At 45.2% G+C, this 13,455-nt stretch overlaps 1 protein-coding gene across 2 annotated transcripts in view; it reads right to left on the bottom strand.

Moving 5' to 3' along the window:
* The window catches only part of LOC308068945 (uncharacterized protein), a gene marked incomplete at its 3' end in the record, with an annotated part of 153,208 nt that extends 139,753 nt beyond the window's left edge, over positions 1–13,455 (bottom strand). For both annotated transcript variants that reach the window (XM_080400493.1, XM_080400494.1), the window contains exon 1: positions 1–13,455. This exon is cut by the window's left edge and continues 43,435 nt beyond it.

Raw genomic sequence — 13,455 nt, 5'->3', positions numbered from 1 at the left:
TTCTTCAGGGACATATTTCCACCATAATGGGAGCAGACAGGGAATACTTCCCTCGAAGGCAGGCTGGTTTACCTCTCTAACCGATGCGGTCTGGGGAGGCTCGCAGGGGTCACACATCCACTGCTGGAATAGCCACAGCCCCTTCTCCAAACGGCAACCGCACCAGGGCGTGAGATGGATGGAAATTATGTGACCGCTTTAAGGATCTGGTCTAAAGCAAAGGGACATCTTCCCACTGATGCGTGACCCGGGCCCAGGTGCTTTCTGTCTGAAGAGGGCAGGTACTGTATGTCACCAGTGCCCCATCATCTCTGCCCACTCAATGCCCGTGCCGGTGACACTGTCCTCAGCAAGACTGGCTGCAGCAGAGAGAGTTCACACTTGCTATTGTGAGGGACCTTGCAGTCATCAGTCTCCGAAATTGCTTTCCACGGTGTACAAGAGATATAACAAATGGCTAATTTAATAAAATTGTGTCAGTTCATTCAGCCAGAGAAGCAAGGATAATAGCAGCCAATTCTGGAAAAAATTGGAAGTCACTGGGACATCGTGGGTTCGAACTTCTTCTCATGACGGGAGCAGTGTTGCCCAGGCTTCAGCTGATCCCAGCTTTCTCATCTCCACCCGCTGCACGAGGCACCGTGGCAGAGGGAGAGGAAAAGCCCAGCGGCGCGGCCCCGGGACAGCAGGGAGGCAACGCTCCTAAACAGTGGATTGCAATAGGGATATGAAGCACTGCATAAGTTCCTGTTATGAGGAATTCCTCCATCCTAATACCATTAAGAGCATCCACATCTCAGAACTGATCCCAGCAATCACCAATTCGGGCACTCAGTGTCCCGCTGCTGCTTTCCCTGCTCTCCCTGCTAGAGGTGCCAGTCCTAAACTTACAGGGGACAAACTCCCTCTCTCCAGGCCGGCCCCAGATCTTCACTCCACCAGTGACAGTTTCAGTGTCGGTTTTAATGAACACAAGAACAGGTACACATTCAAAGTGGAGGATACCAGCAAATATGGGACCCCCACAGCAGAGACCTGAAATGGCTCCAGCTGCGGAGCGACCCGGGTGGGAGCATGGGCAGATCTGGCAGCAGAAAGCGTGAGAAGCCCCTGCACAGGTCTGCTGTGCTTCAGGCAAGGACACACACACGCGCACAAACACATTGAATCGAGCGCCACATTACACAAAACAACACTGCCAGCAGGGCAAATTGGATTTTTCCATTGGATGTTATGGATACATAGTCGTCACCACTGCAATAGCGATCAGGGTTGAATCATCAGCTTCCACATTGCCTTAAAGGTGAAACGAAATGTTAAAGGAAAAGTCACTGGCAGAGCCCCTTCCAGCTCCTTTTACCCAAGAATAACTCAGAGAAGCCTGCTACCAAATGAGCAAACAATTTGATCACATAGTCTTGTGGATGCAAGATCTCTAATAGATTTTGAAACAGTCCTCACTCAGTGACCTTTAAACAAACAAGTTGTAGTTATCATGTGTAAATTCATTATTTCCTAAAATGTTTTAATTTTATAATTAGCTTGAACAGACTGCTTGCATTCAATCTAGATTTAGAATGAAGCTGAGTGGTATGGAAGGGATCGTGTGGATGGTGCACGCCAGGTTTCTCCCTTTCTCATTTTGGCTGCACGAGTCAGTCGGGTTTTCCCCAGGTGCCTGCAGCTGCCCCAAGCGTCCTGCTGCCTCCAGGCCTTCTGCAATGCCAGAGCACAGCTCGACCTGGCTTAGCAGTGCTTCCCTCCACCCCAACCCGCTCGAAACTGTGCTGAAGGGACAACAGCCACTGGGCAACGCACCCGCACGAGACGTCACCTCCCTGTGCCAGCAGAGAAAACGCGTGCCAGGAAAAACAAAAGTTTATGATGCCTGTCTGCCTGTGGCGCTTCTCTCTATAGATTTTCTAGTGTTTGTTAGGTTTCCTCCTTCCAGCCAACCATGTCTTCTGATATATTTTCCTGGGAATTTTAAAACCCTCCAGTCCCCTGCCAGGATGCACTTGAAACGGGTCCAAAAGTTGCTGGGGAAGTGGAAGCAGACGGGCAGGCAGGAATCGCAGCAGGGTTTTCCTAGCCCTCCTTCCCAGGGTTTTTTTGTGGGTGTGTCAAAGACTGTTGGGGTTCCCAGGAGAGCCAACTGGAAGTCCCATTGCAGCTGCCCAGGGCACCATTCCTGTTCATAACCCACTCCCACCCCCAAATGTGTTCCTAGGGTGGCTGTTCGAGTTATGACCAAACATGTGGGATGTGTTGAAAATCCACTGCTCCTCCCTGCCCAGATTCCTTCCCACTCCCCTTGGCCAGCTCCCTGCATCATGCTGGGGCGCCCCACTCCTCCCTGAACCCCCTCCCTTCCCCACTGCATTAGGGACCCCGGTGCATCTCTGGGGAGCAGCTGAGATGAAGTCCCTCCTTCCTGAACGCTGCGTGTTTTCTAAAGGAACGCAATACCCAAAGCAAGAGCAAAGCAGCCAGACAGGCATCATCCATCGCTGTCAACACCAGTAAAAGTCAAGCTGGAGTTCTGGGCAGCACCCACTGACCCCAGCAGCATCCCTTTTATCACCTGATTGCTTTGCAAGGAGGGGCTCTCAAGCATCTGATAAGGCACACATAGAAACACAGCTTCCAGATAATGAAGAAAAAAGCCCAACCCAGTCAAATCTGCTAAGTCTGAAAACTTGCAACTTCTTAGTAAAACAGCCTCAAGTCTTCCCAGCTCCTGCCAAACCCTTGGCAGCTGAACACCTGCACACTCCATCTGTCCCTACCTTCGCAGATCACCTCCTACTTCAATCACTTGCCACCAGCCTGTCCCCCACCACTCCCTCCAGATTACTGCTCTCTGCAGCCCCGATGGGACCAAAGCACTCCAGTCTGCACCATCGGATTTCCGACGGAATCTGCTGCAGTGTAACCTTGAAAAAAAAACAAAACAAAACAAAACCAAACACTCGCCAGCAAACTGCTTGTCCCTATTCTTCATGGGTCTGCTTAACTACAAAAGCATGTGCTGCTGTTGGCTTGGCATTTAGGAGGCCTGGATAAAAATTAAAAGCTCCAGCACTGGCAGAAGTTGGAGAAGAGAAGAGGCACCATCAGTGGTGCCCCTGTAATTCCATGCTTATTAAAAATACAAGGGTTTGGGAGGTCTAGACAGGGACAAGAAGAATTGGGCATAGGTGGAAAATGTAACCTCTGATGAGTGACAAGTGAGGTTACACGGATGAATACTAATGAGAGACCTTTGAATAATTCATACTTGGGGTTCAAGGTAAAACGGTTTAACCTGATACCTTAGTAGTTGTGCTATCTTGCTGGCCTCAGGAAAATTATCTCAAAGAACAAGATCTGAACATAACCCAGGTTTTAGATGTTAATTTGTCCAGAGGTATTTAAAAATCAAAGCTCGCTCACAGTCATCTAAAAATTGCCACACAAGCACTGTAGGTCAGACGGCTTTCCTTCAGCGCCAGCCCCACAGCCTTGCCCTGTGCCCGTCAGCACTTGCACCAGCAGAACTTTTCCACATTATGCTTCAGGGAAAACCTGGACCACAAATTCTCACTCAGGTGAAAAAAAAAAAAAAAAATTAGAGGAATTTTGGTCACAATTCTCCAAATGCGAAAGGAAAACACATTTCTTAGGGGAATTTTATTTGTTTTACCATGCTTTTCCCAGGAAGAACCCAGTTTAGAAACTGGGTGCAGTTTCAAAATTTAGGATTACATTTTATCCTGATTCATCTTCTGCCTTGCCAAGTCCTTCACAGCACTCATTTTAAATCTTGAAATAAACTCATCCCTTCAGACAGAGTCCCAATTAACCAGTCCTCCGAGAGAAAGCCCTCTGTTCTTCCAGCAAACAGGAGGAAACCTGGACAAACACCAAAGTTATTTTTAACTGTGCTGTAACATGTTGGTACAAATTCCACTTTCACATATAGCCTTTCAAGTGGTATAAAAAATGACAAGTGATATAAACTGGGAAGCAGCAGCCATTGAGGGCATCAGAAAAAACTCTCTCTCTCTCGCCAGGCAGGAGATAAATCCAACATTACAAATTAGCACCATAAATATTACACACATTTGTGGTGATTTATACACTTATTTTATCTAAGCCAGGCATTTTTGCTTTCTAAAGAGGGAGAAGGATCATGAAAGAATCCCCATCCATAACAGCTGCTGCTGCCCACGTCGGGAACTCTCTGCTCACCCTTTACAATAATGTCACACAGCTATCCAGATCTTTTTTTTTCTGTCGATCAGCACATGCTTATACAAATGTAAATAAATCGGAGGTTTAGCCTAAGGGCGAATCTCATTCAACTCAGTATATCAGTGCTTCTGCTGCACTTCGATATCAGATTTGCAATGCAGCTGATGTATCAAGAAGTTGTAAAACCCAGACACATTTGCCTATGGTTTCCGGGGTTTTTTTATTCTTCCTTCCTCTCCTGCGAACTTCACATCACCTTTCATACTTTATCACTGTGCTGCATAATTTCTATCTCTGCAGAACTGCTGGGCTCACTACAGCGACTAATACAAAATATAAAATATTGCACTGTGCACCCATGCAAAAGGCCAATTTTCATTAATCACATATTCAGAAGAGTCAGTGCTCTGTTGTAATAAAAGCTCAGAAACCAGGGTGTGAGGAAAGCCACGTAAGTTGGAGTTTCACCACATGACACGCTGAAAAAGTTCCCACCAGGAAAAGCTCGGCGCTTCATTTCAGCACAGCCATCAACCGGCTCCTGCTGCTGGTGGGTGCTCTGCACCTGGGTCACAAATAAAGTGCAATAGCAATGAATATCTGTCTCTCTCTAGCCAAACACATCCTCCCTTACTCCCTTACCTGCTGGCTGCAGGGACTCTAAAATTTTGCACGGGAGGTGTTGCAGTAGGCTCCGCAGTGCGCAATGCCATGCCAGCCCACTGAGGGGATGAGCTCTTCCAATCGCCCACCGCACAACAGTAGCTTAGACATGTAGCAAATGATGCTTTTTTGAACATGGTTTAATCCCACCTTGCAAGAGGCAGAAGGGTGAGAAGTACTAACAAAATGCTTCCCAGTCTCTGAAGGCACTGAGCCTCATCAGGAGAGGACCTGGCGCATCCCCAGCTGCCAGCCTGGAGGAACCACATCGCACCAACTTCTGCTCTCACGCTAATGACTGGGTACTCATTAAATATGCCCACACCACTTTATTTGTGCCTTTTCATTTCTGAAGCTTCCAGTCTGGCAGCAGAGGAAGGACAGGCAGGACTTAAGGACAGAGAAATCACAAATTTGCATTTAGCAGGTGCAGGGCAGGATGACCCAAGAAGTCCCTTTGAATCGTTCACAATTTAAAGGTGGGCTTTCCCTGCTAGCACATCCCCAAGTTTCTGCTTACAATATTATATACCAAACTCCAGATGAATAAACCTGCCAGCTCAGGATTCTATCAGTACCCTTCCCAAAAAAAGCCTTCTTGCAAAAAAAAAAAAAAAACAAAAAACAAAAACCACCAACCAAACACAAAACAAACAACCAAACACAAAACCAACTAACCAACAAAACAAGAAACAAACAAACAGCTGCTCAATCACACCTAAATGTCAAGGGACTCCTCTTCCCAGACCCTCTGCGATGCTGTGGGCAGATTTTGAGTTTAATCACGCTGCACATGCCCCCACCTCAGCAGCTCCCCGTGATATCTGAGCCGCAGCAAGAGCTGGATGAGCAGGGAATGGCACCCAAAACCCCACCAGACCCCCCACAGAGCTCACGTGCTCCAGAGCACACCGCCAGCCGAGGGCTGCCAGCCTCCGCACTTGCTGTCCATTCCCAAAAAGAAGTCGTTTCCCAAAAGAAGTCATTTTCCAAAGTGATGGCTTTAACCGAATTCTAAATTTTAATTCTATTTTACGCCGTACTGCAGAAAAGTGGACACTGAAAAATTATCTGACTGGGAGCTTAGCAATAGAAACCCATAAATCATTCTGGCAGTTATATAGTTTTGTGGTGAGGCAGCGCTTCTGGGAGTAGCTGGTAACTGACAGAGGCGCGTGTTTGGCACCGGGCGGTGCGAGGCTTCAGCCAGCGGGTACAGGGACCATCGATTCAACCGCAGCGTCCCGGCCCTCCATTTACAGCCCTTTCCCAAGGGACAGGGAAGCAGGTGTGAAGGGCTGTCACTCCCAAAGGTCATTTTGGGACCCAGTAAAGGATTTAGGGGTTAGGTCCTCTGTGGGAAAAATAATAACAAAAAAGCAAAACTGAAGTCACCGGCAGCAAGAACACAGAGAGATTACTTATTGTTAATTAAATCTGCAGTGAGCACAATGACAGGAAAAAAATGGGAAATTAATTCATTGTCTATATAGCAAATGAAACCAATGGATGTCTGGGGAGTTTCTGACAGCAAAAAGAAAAAATATACCAAAACCCCCATGTGAAGCAGGAAATTAGACTGCTTTTCCAGACTCTACAAGGCCCCATTAGGCAGAACAATTAGCAAATCTTTCAACAGATAAAAATAGAAGAGCTTGTGGTCACACTGCCGCATTTTACTTCAAAAAACACTCGTGTGCGCTAATTGAGTCTTCTGTAGGATTTTGCCAAATGTGTCAGCTCTATCCCCAGCTGGAATAAACTGATGGCGCTCAATGGAGCTGGGACAATATATCCTAGCTTGCCTTTAATGCTACAAACAATGTTTGTTTATGAATAGATCCCTTGTGCCAAAAGATGAGCTGGTTTCGAACTTCTAAAAGATTTTAAGTCTCTTTCAGCTGCGAATCAGGAGGAATGAGTGGGAGAATTTTCTGCAAAGCTACCAAAGCCTGATTTAAAACAGGGAGAACCCAGACACCTAACTCTCAATTTAAGGAGTTGCTTCCTGAAATATTTATTTTCCCAACAAATCAATAGCTACAAATCCGCAAATCCAAATGGGTAAAACTATAGAGGAAAAAGTAGTTTGCTTTGAAGCCACTAAAACATTTGAGTTGTGCAGCTTACATTTAATCCAAAAACATTAAACGCAAGCAGAAATATATCAATACTGAAATTTCTCACAACTACCATTGTATAAAAGAGTGGCTGTGTTTGTCAAATTAACTTGCTTACTAATTACCTACTGTAAAAAAAAAGGGGGGGGGGGGGGGAAGCTAAGCACACGTAGATGTGGAACCATTTCAAGAGGGAGCTGGAAAAAATGTTATTTGAACATTTTGCATATTAATACTGCTCTTACTGTTCTGGCTGCTCTTAGATTTAATTGCAGTGGTTTCAACCACATCAGGATAATCAATCATCACTTTAAAATGTAATTAACTCCTGCAAGAAACTGGTCATGAAGGGAATTAAGAAATTTATTGTCTGAAGCTAAATTTGGGGTTCATAGATTTCTTCTACTTACAGAAATAGTCTAGTACTGGCACGTTATCTTCTAGCTCTGCACGTGTTGCTCGGGTTCTGTTTCTGCTGAGGATGGGGAGGGCTGGACCTTAGCAGGAAACACGGGGTGGAAGGAAGGACATTCTGTGGGTCATTCTGGCTTTTTAAGGTTCAGTGGGGTTTTCAGTGGGGGAGAGAGGGAAGGTGAAGGCAGATTGTCTTTGTTCTCTGGAGCTTTTAATGATTTGTAGAGTATATATTCTGCAAAGATCTTCAAGAGGAAAAGAGGAGTACAAATTTCACTCAGCGATGAAGCTGCTCACGAAGAGGCAGGTCTCACCCTCGCTTGATACAGCAGTGTTTTCTGGCTCGGGGCTTACACACACTCTCCACCAAGCCCCGAGTTTCGAAGCCTGTGCCAGTGTCACCTACTTGATGCACGGCAGGTTCCAGTCGGAGAACTGGGAGTCATTTCCCACCCATCAGGGCAAACCACCAAGCCAGCTAATCTAGTTGCAATAAATATCATCTTTTCACCTGTGGATGGACTACAAATCTAATTATCTATCAAATTCAAAGTACACAGATTTCTAAACCCAACTTGAAGGCCCAGTTCAGTCTTTCTTTCGCAGAAACAAAACTCATGACAAATCAGGTACATAAATCATAGCAACAGGTTCTTATCTGCCAGACAGCATCCTCATCAGCTCCCATTATGCTCTGACATATGATTTGAACGGGAGGTATAAGATAAATATTCACCAGTTTTTTGATTTCATTAAAGAGGTCTTAAAAATACCCTTGATATACACTTTAAACGAGACTGTTGCTTTGCAGCTGCCTGAACTGTGGCATTTACCATGCAAAAAAAAACAATGGAGAGAAACAGCAAAGGGATGGCAAATAAACATTACTGCCTTGCAGCTTTCACTGAACCAGAGGTAGACCAGGCATTAAAGAAAAAAAAAAAAAAAAAAAAAAAAAAAGGAAAAAAAAACCCAACAACCCACAATTGAAAATATCTTTGTCTTAAAGAGTTTCTCTCAAAGCAGCAGCTCACTGAAAGCTTCTCTTGCTCTCGCTTGCAGGCACAGCCATGTCACGATATGGTTGGCCCCAGCCAGGACGATGCCCATGAGAAATCTCAGGCGAAAAGAGCAGCAGCTCTGGTTCCAGCTATGTGCCATGGCCAGAGGAGGGCTGCAAAGCCCTCCCAACAGGGCAGGGGTCTCGGGACCTGCTGCTACAGAGCAGCCCAGCCTCCCCATTTTCCATGTTAGCTTACGAACAGCCACACTAGTTACACAGAGATTTTATAACAGATGGAGCAACCAGCTGGAAGTTAGATACTACTTTCCCTATAGCTGGACACATACAGAGCTCTATTAAATTTTAAATTTTAATCAGAGAATGTCAAGTTCAAAATTAGACTTAAGCCTCTGATTTTAAGGTTTGGGGAATGAAATATATTATCAGTCATAAATGCCCTTTATTTGAAGGAGAGGGAGCGTCATTCCTGTTTTAAAAAGCAGGCACACAGGCAAGTCGTTTCTCCTCTATCCCTCACAAAACACTGCAGGGAAAGATTGGAAGTAGGATATCTCACAGCCAGGCCAACTCAATGATTTTTCAAAAATAAAAAAAAAAAAAAAAAAAAAAAAAAGCCACCCTACCAAAGGCTTGTATATGTGAAACTTTAATAATAACAAGTGTAACTTAAAACAATGTTCCTGCTGCTGACAAGTCTTTACTGTAAGTGCTGACGCACTCTCATCTAATGCCAGACCAGAGAAACACGCCACTCAGACCCCCAGCCCACAAGGCTGCTGGACCCCCAATGCCTCCCCCTTTCACGTGAGCCTTTACCCCCCAATTACTGCTGTGTAATTACAGGCCACCCACCACAGCTGCGGTAAGAGCACAGGGCAGATCCTGAGCCATACCCCGCATGTGCTGGGGATGCAGCGATTCTGGGGGGATGCAGCGATTCTGGGGGCATGCACTCAGAGTGATGGGCAGGTGGAGATGGGGCTAACACCCCTCCTGCAGCACTCACACGGCTTTGTGAAGACAAGGATGGAGACTTCAAACCTGCTGTGTCCATCTCTGGTCATGAGGGCTGCACGGGTTTATAGCTTGTTTTATAACCATCATTAGCCATTGCTGCCCTACATAGGATTTCTTCATCTGTTTTTACTACATACGATACTGGGATTTTAAGAATTCCTTCTCAGACAATTTTCACACTTGAGGAGAAGCATAGAACTGCGTGTAATTGAACATTTAAGCAGAACACTGATACTAAAATGCGAATACTTCACTTCAGAAAGTGCCAGGAAAGGAAAGTGCCTTCCAAGGACCGTGGGGGTCAGTGGTGCAAGCTTCCCCAGCTTCCTCCTCTGCTCGGAGAGGCTGCCCACCCCTGAGGTGTGCGCAACATCAAGGGATTCAAAAGTGCAATACAAGAAGTCCTCATACATTTATTTCTGTTAAAGAGATTCTTTCCACCTAGCAATGCTAAGATCCAGACTGCCATAAAGAGAACTCTGATTCCATTTGAAAACCTAGGATTTTTATTTTTTTTTTAAGGTTGGAATCTGTAAAACAGAAGAGATCAGACCGAGATCTGTAGAACACTGTCACTTCTGCTTTAATCTTTGCCTCTTTCCTGCCATAACTAGAGAGGCACCCAAGATGCCGAGGTTTCATTTGAATTACTACACCGTGCATTTCAGCAGAGGGGGATTCAGCCTCCTGTCTCAGACCTGTTGCAGACAGAGCCCAAACCACAGAGCACCAACACACACCCAGGCATCAAAGCACAGTGCCGGAGGGAGAAGGGAATATCTGTATCAGCTGGCCCTGCACAGACCCAGCTTTTCTAAAACAGGGAGGAAACAAAGGGGAAGCATCACAGAATTGATAAATGCAACTTCCCACCTCTCCCAAGAGGAACCTGGGTCTGAGCTTTGGTGCTTGTCATGGTGCAGAGCGGGTACTTGCACACTTGTGTCAGCATTGATTTGAGACGAGGATTAAGCCAAATGAGCAATTACAGCCTGCTACTGGGGCACAACCTGCCCTGCCAGTGGGCTGGATCAATAACAAAGCCTGCACTCTTTGGAGAAGATACCTAGGCACTTATTTTGGTACGCTCAGTATAAATAAGGAGAAAGATCTTCAGCTTTCTGCCTCCCAGCTTAAATAACCCTGACAGCCTAAGAAAAGGAGGGGTAAGTGGCCAGTATCTCTATATAGACAAGCAGGTGGCTGTTCCTGGCAATGAGTCATCACCTCGGCCCCTGGGCAAACCCTTCCAGCAGGCTGCAGCCATCCAACCGGAGAGACTGCTGTGGGGTGGGATTCCGGCCGGGACAGACTACTGTCTTCATTAGAACCAGAAGAGTTATAGTCTGAGTGATGGGGTTTGGTAGGTTTGTCAAGTCCTAGCTCCGCTTGCCGCATCCAAAATACACGCGGGATACCCGGGTAGCATCAGACACATAAGAAACATCCCTGTGACATTGCACAGGCGGACGTAGCCTTTATAGATAAAATAATCGCAGCTCTCCACACAACAGAGTATCTACTAGGCAGGACCAGGGGACCGTGTGGGGGCTACAGAAACTCAAAAATGCCGCCCCGAGCCCTGAGGAAGCCCCTCCTCAGCCTGTCAAGCCCCATCGGTCCGTCGCCTTCAGGATCTGGCAAACAGATGCCACACACGTGTCCATCCAACAGGTCACGTGCTCCAATAACGAACTGGTTGGCCATGAAACAATCAAAGGCTGTGTTGTACAACACAACTGTGGTTGGATTTTTACTACACAGATAAATAGATTGAGATAGGACCCACCTCAATACTTACTTATAGTTTTAGCATAAAAGTTAACAACGAATACTGTTCTAAATTTACACAGTCTGTCTTCCAGTTCATCAGTGAAAGGCAAGGATGCAATTTATAATTACTCATACATTACATTTATTGCTAATAAAATGGGTATTTTTTTTTTATTTTCACTTCTCACTTAGTGAAGGCTTTGATGATTGAAAGAACCGTTTATAACAAAACCTGTCATTTAACCTCAGAACACACAATCCTCATATCTTGAAAATCCTATTTAAAAAAAAAAAAAAAAAAACAAAAACAAACAAAAAAACAACCAACCCAAAACCCAACAAACTGAGGAATGAGGTTAAGCTGTCACCTCTCCCTACCCTCCACACCATTAAGCAAGCAGACAGTCTCGGGTCACTCCACCTCTCGACAGCTCTTCTCTCCTACCTGTTTACCTGTTTTGCCAGCAAAAGCCCTCCTTCAGTACCCAAGGGGCTGGGGGGTGGGGGGGTGGGGGTGGGGGGGTGCAGGTTATTTGAGCACAGCACGCATACCAGTCTGCTTTCCTATTCATCACACCCTGGCATGAAATCTCCTGATAGTTTTGTTTGGTTTTTTTCATTTGTCCATAGACTCAAAAAAACATGGAAAGCCTGAAAGGGAGATCGGGAAAGGTTAATTGGTTTCGTTGACCATCTGTTTGTGCTGTGGATAAACGCTGAGAATAATGTGTAACAAATGGCATCTACAAGGATTAAATAAATCAATTCTGGGGATTAAAAATAACGTGTGGACTGGGTTAATGGAGCAGGAGCCAGTGTAACAAAATCAGCCTTACTGAGCATTAGTTTGTGACCTTTTGGGGATAGAGAACCAAGTTTTCCCAGGAAAACTGAGGTGGAATAGGAAAATAAAATAATTAGGTGGCCAAGTAAATCTTGAGCAAATGTCTGGAGGAGTACACATGGAGGACAGAGAGTGGTCCCACATGATTCCAAAAAGTAGCAGCAAGCCTGCAATTTCTTCTGGCTTTTTATTTTCTCTTTATCCCATCCCATGTTGAAGCAGTACTTTAAGAACTCCTATACTGATAAAGTCAACATTTTTAGAGTTTAGTGCTACTTTCCCCCTCTTTTCTTATGCTTTCCTTTCAGTTCTAGAAGAGTTCAATGAACCTCACTGGATATGGCTCCATCCCACTGCAGATCATGATCCTTGTAAATTGGGGTCACCCAGATGTTTCTTGAAACAGAACTTTGATTTGATAGCCCACGATGTATTTGAACTACTGGACAACAGGAACTGTTCAGAAGTGTCTAAATAACCTGAACTGATACGTGCCCCCTTTCAAAGGCAACGAACCGTTTAGGAACTGTCATAAAACCTTTGGTGAATTGTAGTTATCTTTATCTGTAGGTATCCACCAGCAGCTGTAGAAACTACACCTCTGGGAGAAGAAAAAAAACCAAACCACAAAAAACCCACAAAACCCAAAAAACAAACACAAAAAAACCACCCACCAGCAAACCCCACCTCTAACATGTTTAAATCTCATATCTTAAATTCCATTGAAAGGTACATAGCTCAGTGCCAGGAAGAGATAAACAGAAGACTGTGAAAGTTGCAGCATCTTCCAAACGGTGGAGAACAAGGTGGCTTTTTGACTTAAAGGCCATTTTTAAACATCTTTGGGATGCCTTGTCTGTTTAAACCAATTATGCACAATCAGTACATTACATTAGCTGTATAGAACCCGTGGAAAGTGTCCCAAACCACTACAGAAAAATCAACAGATGGAATTATTTTATCTTTCTTCCAGTGAAATTGCCAGACTGCTGGCTGTTGCAGAAATAACACCACGCTGCTTTGTGTATAGATCTTTCTTGCCACGAGCAAGATCAGCCCTTCCTTACTTACAGCATCCTGCAGGTGTTACTTTAACAATACCATAAAGGCATGCTTGAATTCTTGTTTAATTAGCAGAATAGGGACATGCACCACCAGCCCTCTGGATATGCAGGCATGAAAACTGCTCAAGAATAGCTCCTCAACAGAAAATCCTCTGCAGGAGTAGCTCATTTTAAGTTTTGCCTCAAAAGCTTATTGAAGCTCAGTCAAATTTCACACCAAAATGAGTGGAAAGAAAGCCTGGGCTCCATTAGCCTTGTTCCAGGTCACATTTCTGGTGTGCTAGTGAGTGCCACAAAAAT

This window comes from Falco punctatus (genome assembly GCF_963210335.1).
Source record: "Falco punctatus genome assembly, chromosome: 8".
In the NCBI taxonomy this organism is placed as follows: Eukaryota; Metazoa; Chordata; class Aves; order Falconiformes; family Falconidae; genus Falco; species Falco punctatus.
This window is presented reverse-complemented; position numbering and strand designations above follow the sequence as displayed.